Source organism: Marmota marmota, unplaced genomic scaffold (assembly GCF_001458135.2).
Source record: "Marmota marmota marmota unplaced genomic scaffold, marMar, whole genome shotgun sequence".
Classification (NCBI taxonomy): Eukaryota; Metazoa; Chordata; class Mammalia; order Rodentia; family Sciuridae; genus Marmota; species Marmota marmota.
Window position 1 is genome coordinate 26,103,581 of NW_026000242.1, and position 4,743 is coordinate 26,108,323.

The following is a 4,743-nucleotide window of genomic DNA, read 5'->3' on the forward strand; positions in this document are numbered from 1 at the left end:
TGCCTTCCATCATTAGCACCCAACTTCTAGCTTCTATGATTTTCCAAGACCTCCTGTTCTTGCTAGACCCCTGCCCATGGCAATCATTACTTTTGTACTTAAGCAGAAAAACACAGCTTGACAAGATTCTTATTAAATATATGCAGAATGTTATAATCCTTCCTACTCATAGATGATCTTGAAATATTATTTATCTACTCAGGGCCTCAGTTTACCTAAACTCACAGGGTAGTTTTAAGTATTAAATAAAATAGTATGCACAAAATATTTAATACAATTCTTGGTACATAGTAAGATATTGCTAAATATATATTATTGTAAATATTGTCAAAGCACACCTTTTAAACATTTGAAAACATACACAAATGTATGTTGAGCAGATGTCAAAGATTTGTTTACACCACCAAGGAGGAAAGCAGCTGGATGTTAGAGGAGACTTTGAAAGAAAGAAATGTATGTAGTTTGTGAAAGAAAGAATGCTAAAGTGAAGTTTCATATAAAACTGTTAATGTCCCGAGGAGGCTAATAAAATGATAACCCCTCAGGTTATCTCTTTTATTGAGCAATTACATTTATCTTGACTAGACAAAGATACCTTATAACCTGTCAATCTTCTTCAAGTTAACATAGCTTTACATAGAGTATGAGCCCTTATTAATAATAAATAGAAAGTCAAACTAAATCACAGTCCAAGACAATCAGATGGCTAACAGCAAGATTGTTCAGAAAATGTACTGATAATGAGAATGAAAGGTCTGCTGGTGGTCTTGTCTTGTTTCCAGGTTTTGGATAACTATTTTAGTTTTTTTTTAAAAATATTTCTTTTTTAGTTTTAGATGGACACAATATCTTTATTTTATTTTTATTGATGTTGAGGATCGAACCCAGCGCCCGGTGCATGTCAGGCGAGCGCGATACTGCTTGAGCCACATCCCCAGCCCCTATTTTAGGGTTTGATTAGTCTGAGATCTTGGTCTTCTGGGACCTGGGTTTCAATGATCAAGCTATAATTTCCCACCCTTCAAGTCTTTGTAACCAAATTATACCATCATAAGTATCTTTTGGTTTCAAACTTGTGAAGACATTTGGGAATGAGGAAGGGACAAGAAACAGGAGTTTGGAGTTGAACAAGCTTAATGTTGGTTTTTGGTTTGAGGTGGACATTTAGAAATGGGGCATGTTCCACATTTGCAGCAGCTGGATGGGTGTATGTGAAATTGGTCATGTTTGTGTTTAACCAACATATTTCTTAAACTCAGTTGTTATTCTTTCCTCTTCAGCTTCTTAGATGCACTTCCTGTTTGCTTTTTAATACTTTCATTTCCCGTTATTTACTTATTTATTTTTTAAATCTCTAGCTAATGTTTCCCTCCTCCTTTTCTACCCCTCCTAGGTCTTCATATTTACTTCAAGCAGTTTTTCTTCTTATTTTATGACCCTTCTCTTTTGGAACAGTTGAAAGCAGAAAAGATTTGTTTTCTTTTCACTCTCTTCTCTGATTCTTTCTTTTGTTTACTTTTATAGTATCTGTACACCCACAGTTTCTATCTGCCCAGCCCCTTTTGTTCCTCAATTCTCTCCTTGTGGTCATTCTGCATATTCTTAGGCCTTAGAGGGTAGACAAAAGGGGAAGTGAAACTCTTATGATAAGTCAAAATATACTTTATTGGAGAATCTTTGCTTATTTTTAAATCCAGATGCTATTTTCATGATATTTAATAAGTTAAATAAATTGAGAGATATTTTCTTACTTTTTAAATTGCAAAGACAAGCATACTGACATAGATTCTTAAAGTTCTTTTCCACAATATTGCTTTATTAATAAAAGAATTTTCATTTCTGTATTTTTCTTCTCTCTTTGACCCATGTGCTTTTTGCATAATTATATTCATCAGGTATCTATGTTTAAAAATTCTTTTTTTAAGCTTGCAGCTTATGATGTAGGTGTAGTAAAGAGTAGAAGAAAGTTGGCAAACTAAGCCTGTGGGCATTGTGGCCTTCTGAGATGAGAAATAAGGACCAACCATCAGTAAGCTGAATCCATCGCCATGGAGGTCCACACAGTGATTGAATTACCTTGCTCTGCATATATTGTCAGAAAAGACACAGGTCAGCCTTCCACAAGTAAACCATCAGCAATGGACTTGTTTTCTAATTCATTAGACAAACAGGGCAAACTGTTAACAAAGGACATTCTCATAAACAAAGAATTACCACTGCATGATTGCATAGTGGCACTTATTGTGTAGCAGAGAGAATCTGAGATCTGGAGTCAGACTAAGTTCAAATCCTGTCACTTGCTAGATAGGTATCCCTGAGTAAGTCACTTAAATTTCCAGACTTTAGTTCTTCCATAAAATGAAGATATGAATCATTAAATAAGCAACTATGATATTACATATTTTATATAATTTGTGACAAAATACAGGTTATCATCATTGTTGAAGAAATGTTGTTAGTCTATGGAACCACTTGTTTTTCTGCTCATCAAGAATTTGTGTGAAGGAAAAGAAATTTCAAGATTTGCTACATGTCTGTAATATTGCTCTTTCCCCCCATAATCCCTTCCAATTTACAAGTGGATCTCAGTTGGGCAAATGAGAGTAATTAAAACAGTAATTAGCAGAACTTTCCAGAACACTCAGTGAGAGGTGGAGGAGCGACAGCTGTCCAAGCTGCACAATTATGAGCTCCTTTCCACTTTCCCACATCGGCCTGCTCACCAGCAGTAGAAAATGGTGAAAGAAACTACTTACTATGTGGTTTTGGGGGTCAAACCCAATGCCACCCAGGAAGAATTGAAAAAGGCTTATAGAAACTGGCCTTGAAGTACCACCCTGATAAGAATCCAAAAGAAGGAGAAAAGTTTAAACAGATTTCTCAAACTTATGAAGTTCTCTTTGATGCCAAGAAAAGGGAATTATATGACAAAGAAGGAGAACAGGCAATTAAGGAAGGTGGAGCAGGTGGTTTTATCTCCCCCATGGACATCTTTGGTATGTTTTTTTGGAGGAGGAGGAAGGATGCAGAGAGAAAGGAGAGGTAAAAACGTTGTGCATCAGCTCTCAGTAGTGTTAGAAGATTTATACAATGGTGCAATGAAAAAACTGATTCTGCAAAAGAATGTGATTTGTGACAAATGTGAAGGCCAAGGTGGTAAGAAAGGAGCAGTCGAGTGCTGTCCCAACTGCCTAGTTACTGGAATGCAAATGTGAACGCATCAGATAAGCCCCCAATGGTTCAGCAAATTCAGTCTGTGTGCATGGAGTACCAGGGCCATGGGGAAAGGATCAGTCCTAAAAATAGATGTAAAAGCTGCGATGAAAGGAAAATAGTTTGAGAGGAAAAAGCTTCTAGAATTTCAAATTGACAATGGCATGAAAGATGGTCAGAAGATAACATTCCATGGTGAAGGAGACCAAGAGCCAGGACTGGAACCAGAAAATATTATCATTGTGTTAGATCAGAAGGACCATGTTATTTTTACTCTATGAGTAGTGTATGGACTTCTTTTCATGTGTATGGACATACAGCTGGTGGAAGCATTATGTGGCTTCCAGAAGTCAGTATCCACTCTTGACAATCGAACCATAGTCAACACCTCTTATCTGGGTCAGATTGTCAAGCATGGAGATATAAAGTGTGTGCTAAATGAAGGTATGCCAATTTATCATAGACCATATGAAAAGAGTCACCTAATCATCAAGTTTAGGTAAACTTTTCTGAAAATGGCTTTCTCTCTCCTGACAAACCCTCTTTGATGGAAAAATTTCCACCTGAATAGAAGGAAGTAGTAGAAGAGACTGATGAAATGGATTAGGTAGAACTAATGGCCTTTGATCCAAATCAGGAAAGATAGCACCATTATAATGGAGAAGCATGTGAGGATTATGAACATCATCCCAGAGGTAGTGTTCAGTGTCAAACTTTTAATGGGCCAGTGAATAACACTAACTACAGACGTTTTATATGCAGTAGTGAATGAGTGAGGGACTATAATCATAATATCTTCACTATATCCTATTGTTTTGTTTTAATATTCAATTATAGTAGTGTTTTAAAAGTTAAATGAAGAATAAATGCAAATATAAAAGCTCTAACTTTTCCCTGTATAGATGATGAGTTCAGTATGCAAAAAGTTGTTTAATACCTATAAAAACTACTTTTAAAAAGTTCCCCTAGCATGTTATTAGGCCAAACCTTGTGATTTCAACTATGTATGTGGACAAACTTGGACTGAAATACTAGGTATATGTGTTGATTTCAGTGTGTGAGTCTTCATTGTTAAGCTATAAAATTAAAGCTCTGTATTTAACTGGCAATAAGAAAAAGAAAACTTGGGGTGGGGATGTGGCTCAAGAGGTAGTGCGCTCGTCTGGCATGTGTGGGGTGCTGGGTTCGATCCTCTACACCACGTAAAAGTAAAATAAAGATGTTGTGTCCACTGAAAACTAAAAAATAAATATTAAAAAAAAATTCTCTCTCTCTCTCTTTAAAAAAATAAAAAGAAAACTTAATTTGTAGAGGAGTGTTGTTTTGTCTAGTTATTTGTATTAAGTGGGACTCATTGTGATTCCTCTGCATTCTATACCTCAACTTACTTGAAGGTGGCATAATGTATAATTTCACTTCTGGTATCAGTGAAAGAAATGATACCTTTCAAAAGAAGGGGTTTATCATTACATGCTGCTTCTTTTGTAGAATTTCATTCTCTTCTATTGTACCATCTTTAATACACACACA

General features: G+C 35.8%; 1 pseudogene; it reads left to right on the forward strand.

Moving 5' to 3' along the window:
* Positions 1–2,433: 2,433 nt before the first annotated feature.
* LOC107146009 lies at positions 2,434–4,279 on the forward strand (annotated as a pseudogene).
* Positions 4,280–4,743: the final 464 nt, after the last annotated feature.